Here is a 16,473-nt window from a genome sequence, read left to right as displayed (position 1 = left end):
AGTTAGCTCCTTTGGGTCTAGCTTATTAGTTAGCACTGTGCCCTGGGAGGGAATTGGGACAGCATTCTCTGCCACACCAGTCCAAAAATAAGCCACCAGAACAACAGGCAGCAGAACAATTTCTGCAAGATGATTATGTCCTAAGCTCTTGGCCAATTTCCTTCCTAAGTTGCCACATTCCCCAGCCTGTCTAAATCCCATCTGCAACTTCAAGAGTTTCCATCTCATCTTGTGCACAGACCATGAATAACTGCCTTGTTATGTATATGCACGGTGGAAGGGTGGGGTGGAAAAAACTCTGGTAGGAGCCTGTCTTGAGCCTGCAGTAAATACTTACCCAACAGAAATGTCAATGAGATTTGGCAGCTGTGAGGAGGACTTCTGGAAAATGGTTTCAGGTTCCTAGGAAGTGAGTGAGGCATTTGGTAATGGGTGGGGATATTTTTTCTTTCCCCTGCCACTTCTTGTCAGAGAAAGGGGAAGATTTAATTCCTCATTACTCATCTAAGGAAATCCCCTCTACCTAGAAACAATATCCTCTTCACCTAGTCTGTGCTTATACCATCCTTAAAGAAGTCTCAGGAGCAGCCATAAGTAGTGTAATTCCAGATCTGTCACTCTCCAATAGCCCTAGCAGCTGTGGGAAACATACAGGCAGCCTGTCTAGAAATGCCTGGCAGATTAAGGCACAGAGAACAGTAAAACGCATCAACAGATATCACTTTAATCACTAAGGTGTTTCTGTTTTTCCAGCCCTTTTAACTTCTGGCTAATATATACAGGATAAAACAATACATTGTTTTTCTTTTCTTCACTGTATTTCATTGTCTTCCTTGGCATTCACCCATCAACATTTACCTAGCAGTAAATAAAATCTGACGATTAAGCCTCCTGTCTTAATTCATAGCAGGAGATGAGTCTTTCAATGCAGTATATTCTTCTTCTTTTCATCCACTATACAACTTATAAGCTCCTGGTCTTGCAGCTATATATTACAGTGCACCAAATATTTCTGTCCCAACAATAAGGGATGACACTTAATCCAGGCACTTGAGTGGTAAAGTACTTAAAAATTAACAAAATCAAAATTTCAAGAAGTTTCACAGATATATTTTTGCAAAAAAATCCTTCAGTACATAAACTCTGTGCTCACAGGTATGAACATCTGAGGTGTATGAAGTAGTTGTCCCACTGCCCAGCGCTGCAAAGGGCTCAGTCCTGTTTCAGGCACAGAACCCCAAGAGAGGTGTGGATCGGATGGTCTACTGGAGAACAAAAAAAAGGACTTTGAGTTTAGAGATTAATGATCCTTCAACACTGGACTGGATTCCATAAGCTCCCAAAGCAATCTCCGTAACTGGAGGGTCCCAGGGGCATTTTGCTTGAAGTCCCACTAAGTGCAATTCCCAGCCTTTGAAGTACAAAGCAGCCTCACCTTGCCCAGGAGCGGCCCGCGCAGACAAGGGTGGGAGGCCTGGACCAGCAGTGTTCCTAGGGGCTGGACTTGAGGCCCTTTCCATCCTGTCAATTCAATAATACACCAAGGGGGAGTGTGCAAAGGGAAGTCTGTTCTTTGTGAGGTGCATAAACCTTGCTAGGAATGTGAACATGAACAGGAGATGTAACCAGCTGTTAAAGAATGAAATCAGTATGTTCAAAATATTTGCTGTTGTACAACAGCATTATCTACTTTGTGGACCTGTGTTAGCATCTTTGTATATGCCTCTTTGCATAAGGCCTTTGTATATCATAAAAAAGTATGGTGGACTCACCAGCACTCACGGCCAAAGTAGTCCAGCTGCACTAGAAGAAGCTTATCTGGAAGAATAAATAGAAGAAAACACTTCATTCCAACACTGATATCCTTTCTCCCATTTTTTTAGTTTGGTTCCAAGTGATGACATAGAACTGTCCTCATCTGCGATAAGCACAGTCTCAGTCAGTAGATTATTTCAGATGGGGCTAGCTCCCTCCAACTCTGGACCATTCCGCTTTTAATACCCACCCAGAGCCATGAGCTTTGGAAGAGCTCCACAGCCCACAGGGAGGGGCAACCTGAGCTCATACTCTTCCCTGCAGCATGTGCAAATTGTGCCTGCATGCCCAGCTCTTCTACCACGTTACCAGAATGCCCAGTGATGATGGAAGGGGGGCAAGTCTAAAGGACCAATAGGGCCTAGCACTGTGTGCAGGTGAGGGAGATGCAGTCATTCTCTGTCCAGTCGTGGCTCACATGTAAAGACAATACGTAACTCTTAACTTTCAACTGTCTTAGAGAACCTCTTTACTATTCTGTATCTCATACTAATTGACAGTATCATCTATACAAAGTGATTATGACTTAAGGCAGCTTGAGATAATTTATAGGAAATAGGTACATCTAAATTACCTGGGATGGCTGAGGATAGGAATATTTACATATATTTTATGCATATTCAATTTAAAATTAAAAATACAAGCTCTATTATCCAGAAGGCCACAAACTTATAACAGAAATTTTTAAGTGCATGCCTTTTAGAAAGACCCTTCTTAATGTGTAGCTACTGCATATCATTTTTGCTTCTGTATTTCATTTTTGCTGTTTATGATTGTTGCTGCTACAGCGATTGTTAGAGATGGATCTGAAACAATATGTGAAACTGGAAATAGGGATCTGGCTTTAGACTCCACCTCTAGTCATAACAGGTCATTGTCCAATATCAGAATAGTTTTTTTTAAAGTGATGTTTTACTTGCTTATTACCCTCATTGTCATTCTTTGTGATGTCACTGCTGGTGGGTATGGAGTTCCTAAACATTAAGAGAAGAATAAAAAGAAGCAGACCATTGTGTCTATTGTTGAGATCAGCTCACTCTCACACGTGCCACAAGTTGAGATGATCTCAGCCTAAAAAAATGAAGTGATTATATGCAGAGAGGCTAGACAAATTTCAAAAGTATTTTGTATTTTGATGCAAACCTGATGAGTTAAAGCTTTTTGCTGAATAGCTCAACTCTTGTCAATAAGCAGCAGAGCATATAATGAGCCACAAAACTTCCTTGCAAAAGTTACACCTACCCTCTGGATGGTAATAGTTTATAGCTCCTCTTGTTTTCCTCACAGCTTTTCTTATTTGCTTATATGTTTATAGACTGCTTCCATCCTGTTTGAATCTACAACAGGATGGTCTCTCATAAAGGGTGGAGGCATCTCTCTAGACACTCTGATTCCTGTAAACTAATGGCTTTGATTAGTTTAGATGAAAGAAACACTTGTAAAACATCCCATACTGGGTGCAGCTGTGTGGGTGGACGGTATACCCATAAAAGACAGAAGCACTGTATTAGCTAGACCCAGCACAGTGAGGGTAGATGTTGCATTAGCTCCACCTGTAGCCATCTAATGCCACCTTTTTAAACCTGTATCAAACATGACCTCTTGCAACACTGGCTAATAGTTTTTCTTTTAAATAGATAGGAATAACCATCTGCATTTGCCTGTGCATCATACAAGAGACGATGGCCTCAGTATACAAACTGAATGGCTCTCCTGCATCCAATGCGATGAAGCCTGGGGAAGGATAAACCACCACATTGATAGCACTGATTCAGTCCTGGGAATGCAAGGAAGACCTCTGCAAGTGTAGGAATCTGTATTTGGGGCAAGACAGAATATTTTCTTTCATACCTTTCTTTTTGCCTTCTTGGCTGTCATTAGGAACAGAAAATATAAACAACGCTATGTACGTGCTGCAGGCATTATTGACTATGCATTGTGTTTTTGTGAGGTGTAGTGCTACAACTGTAATCTTCAATAAGTAGAAACAGGAACAGGATGCTATGTTCAATACTTTGCCTCTGATATAGAGGGCTTTTTTGTCAGTTAGGTAATAAGGCAATAAGGCCTTGTCATATTTCAATCTGTTGTGAGCAGAATGTGTTTAGACTGGGTGAGGAGGATGTTTTGGCATTGGGTGATGAGGATGTTTGGTTAAGCCACTTGTTAAGTTGGGTAAATCTGACATCAAAGAGTTTGATAAGGTATTTCTAAGATCTTTATGACTTCAGTGATGTTAGTGCAGAAATGATATAAACGAACTGACACTTAAGCAATGAAATAGATTACTCTTAAGTATATTATAGGTTAGATCATTGTATATGGCTCTAAACGAAGTAGGCCGAGCTGTAAAAAGGCATGGTTTTCCAGAGCTTTCCCTAGCAAGTTTAACAGCCAACTGGTTGGTCATTTCCTTTTGCTGGGCAAGGGTGGATGTGACTATGGAAGGGATAATGAGCTGCCTCTTGGATGCTGGCAGCAAAGAAAATTAGACAGAAATCAAGGGACTAACTTACATTAACATATAATGACTTTCAATGCTCTCAGTGTGACTAGTTAGCAATAAACCTAGCAAAAGCAACAAGTATTTAATTAGACTCTTACCTAAGCAGAAGGCCAACAGGAACCTGTGGCAACACACCTGTACCAGGGAGCTGAAGAGGAGCACAGGAGACCCTAAAGAAGTAAGGACAGTCTAAGCTTCTGCCAGATCTCTAGGAGCCACATAGAAAAACCTCAACATCTCCAGCCCATGATGGAGAATACAGAAGAGGATCCATAATCTACACCTGCTATGGCATCTTTGAATTTCCTTCATGTGGGGCATGATTGGTGTCCAGAAGAGCATGGACCCTAGGGCTTGACTCACCACTTTACAAGATGAAACATCCACATGACAGGAACTTTGTCCTGTGTTTAGTACAAGGGGACGCTGATATGGCTCAAAGCTCCATGTGCTCCAGTTGTACTAGAAATAATCACATTACTGTGACCACAACTAATTGAAAGTTGTGAATGCTGAGTTACTCTCTTTCCAACACACAGGAAAGTAGTTTGTATATTGCATCTTCTTACTCGCTTCTCCCCTTCCTCCACAGAGAGCCAGTGCTATCCATGTGGTCACCCCAGGTGGGGTCTAAGGCTGATTTCTCCTCTGTCTCACCAGCACACTGGACGACTTGCAGGGCTGCTTTGCTTAGCTCAGATTACGCTTACCATTGGCTTCAGATGGTGGACGATTGCCCCCAATCTCAAATCACACAACCCTGCTGCTTTCTACCATGCTGGAACTTAAGAGAGGAGGCCAGCAGGGTCTTCCGTCTTGTTGCATTAAGAAAGCTTGAACTCCATCCTAAGCAAGCTCCTCAGCGTGCGCAGCTGGATCAGGAGCTGCACTGAGTCTATGGCTCCACCACCAAGCCCTGTGTGAGGACATGAAGCTTGGGCACCCACTGAGGTCTCAGAGAAGACTTTCATTCACTTGAGTGGGTATTAGAGCATAAAAGTAGCTGGATGGGCAACTCGTTCTGATGTTCTCCCTGACTTAACTTTCTCACGAGATCAGTTTTGGATTTAGCGTTTTATTCCTAAACCGTGGCTAGTCAGGGAATGAAGGCGATGTAAAACGATAAGGAGAAGAGGAGTGTTTTTTCTCCTCAGTAAAAACATGTTTCTACTCTGTACTAAATCCCTAGCTTCTCACTTTTCCAAGGAGCTGAAACACTCAATATAAGACATGGGCCAAACCCAGCTAATGAAATTCTATTTGTCTTAATGATCCTTCAGGCACAGAAGATCCTTGATGATCAAACTGAGATGACACCTGCCGCTATTAACTTATATTCCTCAAAACTCTGAGACAATCTCTGCGGATAAATGATATAACATGTTTCCCATTATGGTATTACCATAAAGCCAGCGAGCCTTACGTTTACCATGTAAATAATTAGTCACCGGACAAATCAGAAAAAAAATCCCACCGTCACCTTAAATCACCTGTTAAACATTTACCTCTGTTTGTCTTTTAGGGTGCTTATTTTTTGCCGTGTGGTCCTGCTTTTTGATTAGTTTAACAGTCCCCTTCGCTTTTGACAGCAAAAGAAAAGAAGAGATGATTATTACAGTTACTGCTCTTGCTTTACCTTGAAAGTCCATTCTAAAGAAGGCATTAGAGAAGGCTTTCTTGTGGCTGAGAGATCAGATTACCACAATTAAAGTAAAAAGGTGTGGTGCTATTTACTCTGCGTGTTATGACACATGAAAGAAAGTGATTCAGGCAAGAAAAATAATTACACATTAATTTGTGTTTGGCAACTTTGTTTCATATACTTGGCCCACAGAGCTTAGATAAAAAGCTATTTTGTCCGGTGTGTTCCCTGTGTAAGCTTGGAGGAGGGCTTACTGCCTGCTGTAGTACATTTTATGAGGAGCTGTCTGTGTACGTGTGTGGGGATGAGGAAATATGTGGGGCTAACCTCCTGGTTGCACAGTACTACGCTACCTTGGATGAATTTTTCGTCACAAAGCCACATACTGCTGTACAGTTTTCACCCAACTGAAAAATTGTACTGCAACCCAGAAACTCAGCTTAGGTTTGACAAATTCTTTTGATCCTGAGGAGAACTTCTAGAGATTCTGAGTCAATTTGTAGAGTCTAGCAGAGACTTTCTGCCAGGGATATAGGATCTGGATTTGAATCACTCTGAAGGTGAAACTTTGGGTCCTGCAGCTACCTAAAACAAATCCCTGAGAACCCAAATTAGCAACGTTCATACAGCTTTGTAAACTGTGGCCTGCTCTCAGCACTGCTCAAGAACAGCTCGGTCTCTGCAACTGTATAACATATGTGCAATAAATTATGTGTAAACTCCTCTTGTGCCTTGAGAAAATATCCCCTTTATTTTACTGGCAATAATGCCTAGGGAGGCAAGCTGCAAAATACCCAGGAGGGCTTCAATGATGTCACACTGGGTTAACCAGTGCATTAGAAGTGCAGGCTGTTTGAACTGTGAAGAATAATCTAATCGAATATGATCAGCGAGACTACACTACAGCTCCCATGCTGTAAATAATTTCAGTAATAAATTATTGCCAAAACCAGTTAATATCAGACCTACTACAGTTTCTGTGCTAGGCAGATGTTAATTTCACAGAAATGATCCTGAACCAGCATTTCTGCAGAATTTCACAAAATGATATGTGGACATACTTATCATGCCTGTGAGCACAACAGTCTCTTCATTAAAGAAATCACCCTCAAAATAGAAGAAACAGCAAAACAAGCTTCAGAAAGAAAGGCTACTCTCTTGTTTTCATTTCTAGTCTCAGAGGAACTTTCTACATAAAGCTAATATTTCTACCGACTTCAGGATACGGGACAATGACAATAGCAGAAGATGGCCCTCAGGAGGATATACTCATATCCCTATATTAATGACTTATTTCAAGGAAACAGCAGTTATTCATAATGTGAAAAGAAGAAATACACGAAATGTAAACCTACAACACTTCATTTTCCCACAAAGTAAGCTTTTTGCATAAATCATCATTACCCTTTGCAAGGAGGCAGTTTTAATATTAATGAAAAGTTTGCTGTTCCTATAGCGACATGTATGTTGGACGGATCACCTGAGTATGGAAAGGGAATGTATTTACATTAGTAAATAAAATAAAATTTCTGAACATACAGGAAAAATCTTGCTAATGGAATTGTATTTGCTTTCTTATAAAAGTTCGTGGAACAATTTTATAGAACAGTCTAAAATGGTATCATTTATGCTGTGTGCTGGTTAAAAATTATATTGATTGAATTTGGCAATTATTGTCTCTTTTCTTTCTGCCAACCTATTTTTAATCTCCCAGACAAGAGACACCGGGCTTTTTTACATAACACTACAGGGTATTCATTTTAATCTGCTAGTTACAGTTTGTGTGTCTAGGGAATGCATGATACTTTGGTATAATACTTTCATTGGCATGACACTGGGGTGGCTGCATTACTTGCAACTGGCATGGAGACATGAGTGCCTATAAGAAAGAGTTGCACAAAGTCCCTCGACTCTTGTAGCTCTATTGTTTTGCACTCCATTTTCTTAGTGGTAAATCTGGGCACAGTATGGCATGGTAATACAAGCACAGCTGCGCCAGCTGAAACTTGAGGTCTGCCTAATTGTAGCCTGTCTCTGGCAGTGGCCAGTAGCTGATGTTTACGGTGGAGCATGAGAAGAGGACGGGCACATGGTGATTCTCCCTGAGAATACGCTCCCTGCCTTCAGCAGCCTGTGACTTAGGGATATCTTGAGCCAGAGTTGGCACCTGCCAAAGCGAGCGCTCTCAGAACATCAAACACACAGAAAGGCCCTTTCATGTATATCATTTGCAGGACAAAATGTGTTTATGAAAGTCTCCTAAATGTCCATTCAACCACTAGGTATTTCTAAGAAGAATGACTCCAAACATTTCTGTAAAAAGAAAAACATGCAATCATTGCATCCACTTCTGAGTGCTTTTGAATGCTCTGTATTTACTGGCAGGTGTCAGCACTAAGGAATACAATTAAGGTCTGGAGAGTCCAACATCATAATGGTACCTCTGCTGGGTAGCCTCAACTGCTTACTATAGACCTGCCCCAGGGGGCCTGGAAGATGGCCAGAGCCATTGACAGGTTTATAAAATGTAGGTGCACTCCCTGAAGTCTCAGAAATGCTTTCAAAAAAGAAAATAAGTGTAGTGTTTCCATTGTGCTTCAGAAAAACAAACCCTTCAGGAAGAAAAAAAAATGGAAACACATGAAACACAAATTGGATATACTCAAAGTTAGTGAAAGGAAAATCTTTTTCCATTTTCCTTAATGTTTTAATTACAATTTTGGTATAAAAGCTGGAAAACAGATGGAAAGGATATATTTTTAAAATAATTTTTTAGTGAATTTGAGGCTCACAAGTGACAATAACTAATAATAGCATAGGCTAGAGCAACACAGCATAGACTGCAGCTACGTTGGTTTCTTCACTGTTCTTTACTGCATTGCAGGAAGCTGTTTGTGTGTCACACAGCCACATCTAGCACCTCCTGCTAGTCTAATCCAGCCAGTAAACTGCTCCATCTCTGGTCTTTCCCTCACAGTCTTGCCTTGTAATACACCTTTTTTTGTTTCTCCAGTCTCCCTTGGTCTCCAGTACACTCTATTTCTGACCTTCTGGATGGAGATCCTTCACTCCACCTTGTCCAGCCTGATGGCACTTCACACAAAAACCTTATATTATCCTCATCTTCAAGCTTTCCCAGCTTTTTCCCTACTCTCTTTAGCTGGAGCTGCTGATTGTATCACATTATACAGACCTTCCACCGATCCTTCCACTGTCTTTGCTAACACTCATCAAGCTGAACATTTGCAATTTACACTAACAAAAGTAATAAAAAAGGTTATAAATCCCTATCTTGAAACTGACCATCAAGTACTGCACTTTTTTTTTTTTTTAAGTGTTTCTTTTTTTTTTTTCCCATTCCACAGCTTGACTTGTATGCCTTCCTCTGCTTTTATCAACCATCTTGTTTGCATAGCTGCTTCCCAGGATATTTGTCACGGCTGGCTTACAGCACACTCTGTTGATTTACAGCAGCAATTAATAATTTCATATCTGTTGGGAGGGGATGGATTGCTATCTTACAAGGATGAGTAGCAAATGATGCCCACAAGTCTGAAAATGCTGATGAGCACTTTTTCATCCAAATCAAAACAGAGGGTTCACACACAGGTGACAAGCTGGAGAAGAAGATGTTGAGCAAGCATGGAGGGCATCAGATGGCCTCTCTTAGGTCCCAGGTAGGAGTGGGCCTGACAGTTCTGTTCTGACTCAGTGGTGTTGTCTATCCTTCACCACTGGGTGAGATCCTCCACTCCTGTTAGCACCCCATGCTGGGACTGGCTGGCCCTGCTCCAAGCATGAATTCTGTAGGTGCTGCAGGTCAGTGGCTGAGAAGCTGTGTAATTAAACTTGCAAAGCAGCAGCCCACGCTCTAGACAGCCCTATCTGATTCTTAACTTTATGAGCAACCAAACTGACACACACTGATGATTGGTAGGGGTAGGGAAGGAAAAAAATGCCAATGTTTGCCTCTCTATCTAAAATCATTCTGGGCCACAATTTTAGCCTCTATATACTTCTTCACAGGCAAACTCATAAAGGCAGATTTGAGTCCGGAGAAGCTGTTAGCTAGTATGGTATCTCTGCAGATACCAAACAGCAGCAGGGTGAAAAACAGGAATTTTCCCCAGCACAAAATAGCAAGAGACCTTGCTTTCAACCTGTCTTTTATTGCATTTCTGAGTATTCACTCAGCTTAGAGATAGCACTGACTGTCTCAAACAGTGGACTTAAAAAAGCCTGCAAGTGAAAAAGAGGCACACCATCAATAATAATAATTTAATTTAGTAGATGCCCAGAAACTGTTTCTGTCTCAAATACTGTTTATTCCAGGGTACCTGAATGTTCATTGTTAACACTATAGCTGGAGATATGAGGGAGTCCAAAGATGTCTTCATACTGAGCTTGTCCAGAATTTACAGCTCAGCACATTTTTTGACCTTGTCCCACATGGGCTGAATGGCTTTCCCTTCCCACTTTGTTAAACCACCACGCTCTCTTCTTACAAAATCTTCTTGCAAACACGCTAAGCCAAGGTTTAGTAAGCAGCAGTTACAAGAACACTAAGCTGTCCCCACTGCTAAATCTCCAGGCTCAATCCAGTTTCTATGTAGCTAGTCCCTAAGGGGAGGGGAATATCTAGGAGACAAGGACAGCCTTCAGGCTTTTTTTACTGTCCAGTGCTAAGCATGCCATCAGCTTTCAAAAACGCTAAGGTGTAGCAAGCACTGATCTGAAACATGTAACGCTGGTGTTAATATTTTCCTTAGTATTCCTAGGTATAAATTCCAAACTACTGGAAGGACTGGCAAAGGAGAAAGGAGGAAAGTTTCCGTGGGTTTTCTGAATGCTTTTAGTCACTTGAACTGACCATAAGCTTAAGGTACCTTGGATAATGCCTGAAATGTTTGTTGGCTTTATACATATCTATAGAACCCCTTAATAACCTGGATGTACACAATTGCCTTTCAACCTAGAGAGTTATATAACACTTCACATGGTTTTGCAAGGAGTGTACCAGGGAGTATTTGAAAGGATCTGAGCCAAGAAGCTGTACAGACAGCAAGGCGTCTGTGTTGCCACTACAAAGTGGATGTTAATTACCTAAAACAATACATGTAATAGGCGAAGAGAAAAATGCTCTCCATTGCCTTGCCATACCCACTCATCTAGTGCATCTCTAACTGCACAGTTATTTAGCCTGGAGGGATCATAATTAGCTGCTTCATAAATTAATAAGGGAAAGGAGGAGGGAAGGGGGAAAACTACCAGTGCAAGAATGGTGGGAAACTTTAGATAGGATGTTTCTCGAAGAATGTCGTTAGCACGCATAATTACTTCATTAAATAAAGGCACATACAAACGTACAGGATTCTCAGTCCCTCGAGAGAGAAGGGTTGTTGGATAGACACTGCATGGTTTCTAGTTGAAGGACACCCTGGAAGTGCCAGGTGAATGCCATGCTATGCCCAGCATGCTGAAAAGCTTCCCAAAGAACATTAAGAAATGATATGCAGCCAAGTGCGATTCATGGCCTCCTCTAACACTTCTCATCCAAGGCACTCAAATGGGTTTGCAAGCACCAATTAGCGAAGTCTTGCATCGTTCATTATGAGCAAGGTAAAGACAAAATATCATTGTTCCTCTTTTACAGATGGAGAAACTAAGGCAGACAGATGGTGACATTTCTTGCTCTAAGTCACTTGGTAGGTCAACGTCAGGCCAGCTGCGCTAACCGCCATTGCCAAACTCTGACAGGGCATAATGAGCCTATTGGAATTCCATTTACATTATTTAATTACAAGTTCATAAAAAGAATGAATTTTATTTCCTCCATTATGCAAAGAATTTATAAGGTGGGAGAAGCATCTACCTGGTTTGCAACCTGACACTAGACCCATTTAGCTAATTAGCCAGCTCCAGGCTGGCAGTTAGATGCATTCATGCATCTTCGCCATTACCACAGTCTGTTTCTTAACCAATCCACTCATGAGACAAGGGAAATATCTATGAGAGTACAGGAAGAGGACACATCCTTGAGCTACCAGAGACATTGCACTGAGTTCTTCTCTCTGTGAATTTTACTCCACAGATTTCCATACTTTTAAACTGTCAATCCACAGCAACTCATCTTGTATCCAAAGCCTGCCTTTATGGGCTCTTCTGCATACTTTTTTCCTTAAAAGCTGGGTTTATTGAATCACAGAGAGGTGAGGGATGTGACTTGACTCTAGTCCAATAGCAAGTCTCAATGATTCAAAGTGAGAAGTGGAATTCAGCTCCCAGGCTTCAAGGAAAACCAGGCCAAAAGGAAAGTCTGCTTTTCCCATTCTACTTTGGCCAGCAAGCTAAAAGTTAGGATGTGAATAGGAAGCATGTGCCACCTTGAGCAATACGGAGAGTGTGCTTTTTAAAACTGTAGTTAGCATTTTTTGGTGGTGACCAGCTTTCTACAGGAATATGTGGGATTTCAATAGAAAGGCATGTGAAGTATTTTCCATTTGACTTTAGAACATCTCCTGTGTATACTTATTTGCATTCGTCATTACTATACACTTCTTCATCTCCCGGGCTTCTTCCTCTTCCTTTAGTGCCAGGAGTTTGTTTTTTGCTGTTCTCAAATACCTTTATGCTCTTCTGCTTCTCTTTCTGTCCAAGGCTCTGGCAATTTCTCTAATGAAAACAGTTGCCTACATCCAAGGAGTATTTTTGCTTTCTATTAAAGCTTTATGTTCCTTTTTTCCCCTTCCTAAATGACCAGTTTAGATTACGCATCTCCTGCCTACCTCCTGCTTTATTTCCTTAGGTTCCCTAAATACTCTCCCAGCACTAGGATGACGTTGGTCTTTCTGTTTATGTCCTTGCACTGGCTCCTCAGTGCCTAACCAGGACTCTATTCCCAACTGTCTTTTCCCTTCTTTCTCTCCTTAGATCCTCCTCTGCTTTTCCCAGACTATCTCAGGCTTCCCATCATCCTATAAACCCGGGACACATTCTCGTGCCTTTATTCACCTAGAAAAGTAAGTTTCTTCCCCAGTCACTGCAGTCAGTAATTCTATTTGCAAAGTAATAACTGCCTTTGAGTTAAAGCTAGTGGAAAGTCAATGCCCAAACCAGGTTTCAGAGAATTTCTAAACGTCTTATTCAACATGACTGAATTACCATGTCCTACTCTGCCAGCTCCCTGACTGGGTCTTCCATATCCCTTCACAGAGGAAGGCTAGAGAAAAGCTTTCCATCAAAACCTGAGCTGGCAACAACAAGCCTTCCCCCTCCCTCTCCTTTTCTCATTATAAGTTTCCATGGCACAATAAAGCATTTTCCAACCAAGACTAGTGCTGAACATACTGACAGAGCCATTTGGAGTCGGGGTTTTCTGGTCAGTTGGCGCACTAAAACTCTTGACTTTGAATGGCAAAGTTCCCACTGACTTTAGAGGGACTTGGATTTCACCCTGTGTGTGGTTAAAGCATCTGCAACCCTGCCTTGTATGAAGTATGTCATATCTTAAAGGTAAACAAGCACAAGTGGCAAAAATAAAGCAAACTCTTCCAAATCCTTCCATCTATAATATTTAGATATCATTTCTTATAGTGCTATTAAGTATATAAAGTATATGCTTGTAAAAATGTATGTACTTTTAATTAAGTACTGTTTTTCAATAAAGTATAATGCTTTTAACCCTGGGGATATTCAACCTCAGGTCTTTCATCCACTCCAGAAACAGTGAAGAGAGGTTTATGATAAGCAGGAACTTTTTCAAGATTTCTTCTCCAGGGCTGAGTCACTCCTTGACAGCATGATAAGAAACCCGTAATTTTCTGCAGTCGGAAAATCTTTTGTACTAAAAGCCGTGGAGTGGTTTAGGCCTAAGTACTTCAGATTCCAGATTTTGGGCCTCATCTTAACTTCATATATTTAACTTAATTGATTTCAGTGGGCTTATAATGACTTACAGTGGGGTAGGTGGGTTCAGCATCAGGCCTCTCATTTCTATTTTGATTGTGCCGTGTGGTTCCATAAGCAACCAGATAAACCCAGTTTTCTATAGATGAGCATGAGTCATTCATTGGGTGCTGTGAATGCAAGGTCTAGTCTTCCTATGGTATTTCCAGCATGCAAGAAGTGAGCTCATGTGAGATCACACATCATGGCATTGCATTCCTATGAAGGGCTCACTAAGGTAAATGAGAAATGAAGATATGTGTAGTAACACTTCCCTGACAATCATCTGAGAATAAGATGCCTTTCACCATCTATCATGCCTTTCACCATCTATCCCATAATTGTACATTCATCCACTTTTCCTCAAGTTGCAGTCTATTCCTGATCAAGGTGGGAGCTGGAGATAGCTCAGCGTGTCCTCCTGACGTTCCCTCCTTCAGTAAAAGCGCCAGCTGACTTCTCCAGGAATAAAAATAGCTGCATGAAAATGGGTGCCACTGACAGCAACTACATGTTAATATTGACTCCGGAGCCCTCCCTGCCAGCACTGATCATCCCAGGGGAATTTGATCCACCCTCTTGCCGTGATTAGGATTTCAAACCCCTTTAGCTTTGCTGGCTGATGTCTGCAAACTCTAGTCAAGTACCGCATGGAGCAGCTGCTCCGGAGTCATCAGCAGAGGCCTAGCTCTTTGCTTTGGAAACATCCTGGGTATGGAGGCACCACCAACCTTATCACTTCAAAAATTACTTAGCAGGCAAGGCCTCCGTCAAATATAATTTGAAGCATAGTTCAGAAACTGTAAACCATGGGCAAAATGGAGTCAATTAAAACCCAAGCACCTAGTTCTTGCAAGCTCAAGAATAGTTAATTCTTCCAAGTCCTAAGTTCTTGTGTGTGAGGCAGCTGCAGCTGTTCTTGCTCTGAGACAGCTGTACAGAAACATGGTTTCTTCCCCACTGGAACCAGCCTGCAATCAGGCAGCTGGGCTTTAATGGCACTACAGAAGCTATCTGGGGTTTTCACTGGCCCCCCACTGTCAGTGTTTCCTTCCCTCTTCCCTTCCTCCCAACCCTGCTCTACACAAGCCTTGCAAAGTGCTGCAATACACACGAGCATCACATCAGCCCCAAGACCAAATGTTTCTTCACAGCCTATATAGTGACTTACTGCTTGTAAGATCAGAAAAAATAATGCCTTTGCATTTCTCTACTGCTTCTGTCTCAGTATTTTAAAGCACTTTCCAAAGCTGCTGAAGAAGTCTTCAGCTCCCCTTCCCCAGTAAATGTATGCGCTGTACAGCTGATGCTCAGAGAGGTTAACTGACTTAATTTAAGTTATAGCACAGCATTGGCAGAGCTGTGAAAGGAACCTGAGAGAGTTGGGAAGGGATCCTCTCCTCTTGTCTCCTCTAGCTGCAGGGTTTAACAGCCTCTGACAGCTAGGAGATTTCACCAGTACAGAAGTATCACTGGCTGCTGATAATGAGCAGCTTTTTGCAGTCTTCCTTGCAAAATCTAGCATACAGGCTAGCAGTAGGGCTGAAAAGCACATTTGGGAGAGAATTTCACTAATGCCGAGTAGCAGATTAGAAGCAGGGCTGGCGTACTGTAAAGCAGTGTTTTGCCCCAGATGAGTCCAGAACTGCAACACCCAATCTATTTCCCCAATTCATACTGCTCAGAGCTTCATGTCCCTCCCCTAGACAATGTAAGGGCACTGAATTTTATCCTAAAGTTCATTTTATCAGTGAATTGCAGGAATGAGGAGGCAGATCTAAAATCTGAATTAAAACTTCAGTGACCAGGACTTGAGAGTGCATTTCCCTTCTTTTTTTTTTTCATCTGGAAGTGATCTCAGGTAAATAAAGGCTGGTACTTACCCTCCTTCTTAAGAAATATGTTCTGAAGAAGGATGAAATCAACAGGTTGAGGTGCTCTTTACGTCAGAATTAGTCAAAATAGCTGAACCAGAAGCAAAAGATTACCATACCACTGCAGATTTCCTCTGCGGCTTATTGTGCCAGCCAAGTGACACCTGCCTTCGACATTCAGCAGCCTCACACAGGACTCTGCAGGGGAAATTAATTTCCTTTCTTTCCTTTTGCTGGCCCAGGAAACGATCTCTCACTCTCCTTTCCCCCCCCCCCCCCCTTCTGACTCACAGCGCATGGAGATGGTATTAGTCACCAGCTATTTCCTGTTTTCCAGATAACCTCACAGGCTAGGGCTTCATGGTCAACAGCACAACCAGGTGGAGTGCAAGGTAGATGAGAACCAAGCCTTGGCAGTTGCCAGGCAGGAATAAAACCTGCACAGAACTACTTGTTTTTTTTTTTTTTTTTTGCTGTGTAAGAATGGCATTATTTGAAAGTCCTTTATATTTATGTATTTCTCCCCTGTGAGCTTTCCCAGACCAACGCACCAAACGTGCCTTTACTCGTCCTGCTCTCAGTACAAATTTCATCGTTAACTTTTCAAAGCAAAGCTCTTGCCTTGTTGCAAACCTACCAAGTGCAGAGCACGAGGACTGTGCCAGACAACTGGAAAAGGCTCAAAATCATTT

The 16,473-nt window shown here is 41.8% G+C and overlaps 1 long non-coding RNA gene across 1 annotated transcript; it reads right to left on the bottom strand.

Annotated features, from left to right (window-relative positions):
- Window positions 1–703: 703 nt before the first annotated feature.
- LOC138069173 (uncharacterized) lies at window positions 704–16,070 on the bottom strand. Its single transcript, XR_011143994.1, has 3 exons — window positions 15,791–16,070; window positions 1,773–1,818; window positions 704–1,265 (listed from the first exon to the last, which is right to left on the bottom strand). It is a non-coding gene; the product is annotated as an uncharacterized lncRNA (long non-coding RNA).
- Window positions 16,071–16,473: the final 403 nt, after the last annotated feature.

The sequence above is a fragment of the Struthio camelus genome, chromosome 13, assembly GCF_040807025.1.
Source record: "Struthio camelus isolate bStrCam1 chromosome 13, bStrCam1.hap1, whole genome shotgun sequence".
NCBI lineage: Eukaryota > Metazoa > Chordata > Aves > Struthioniformes > Struthionidae > Struthio > Struthio camelus.
Note: the sequence above shows the minus strand (reverse complement) of the source record. Positions and strands in the feature narration are given on the sequence as shown.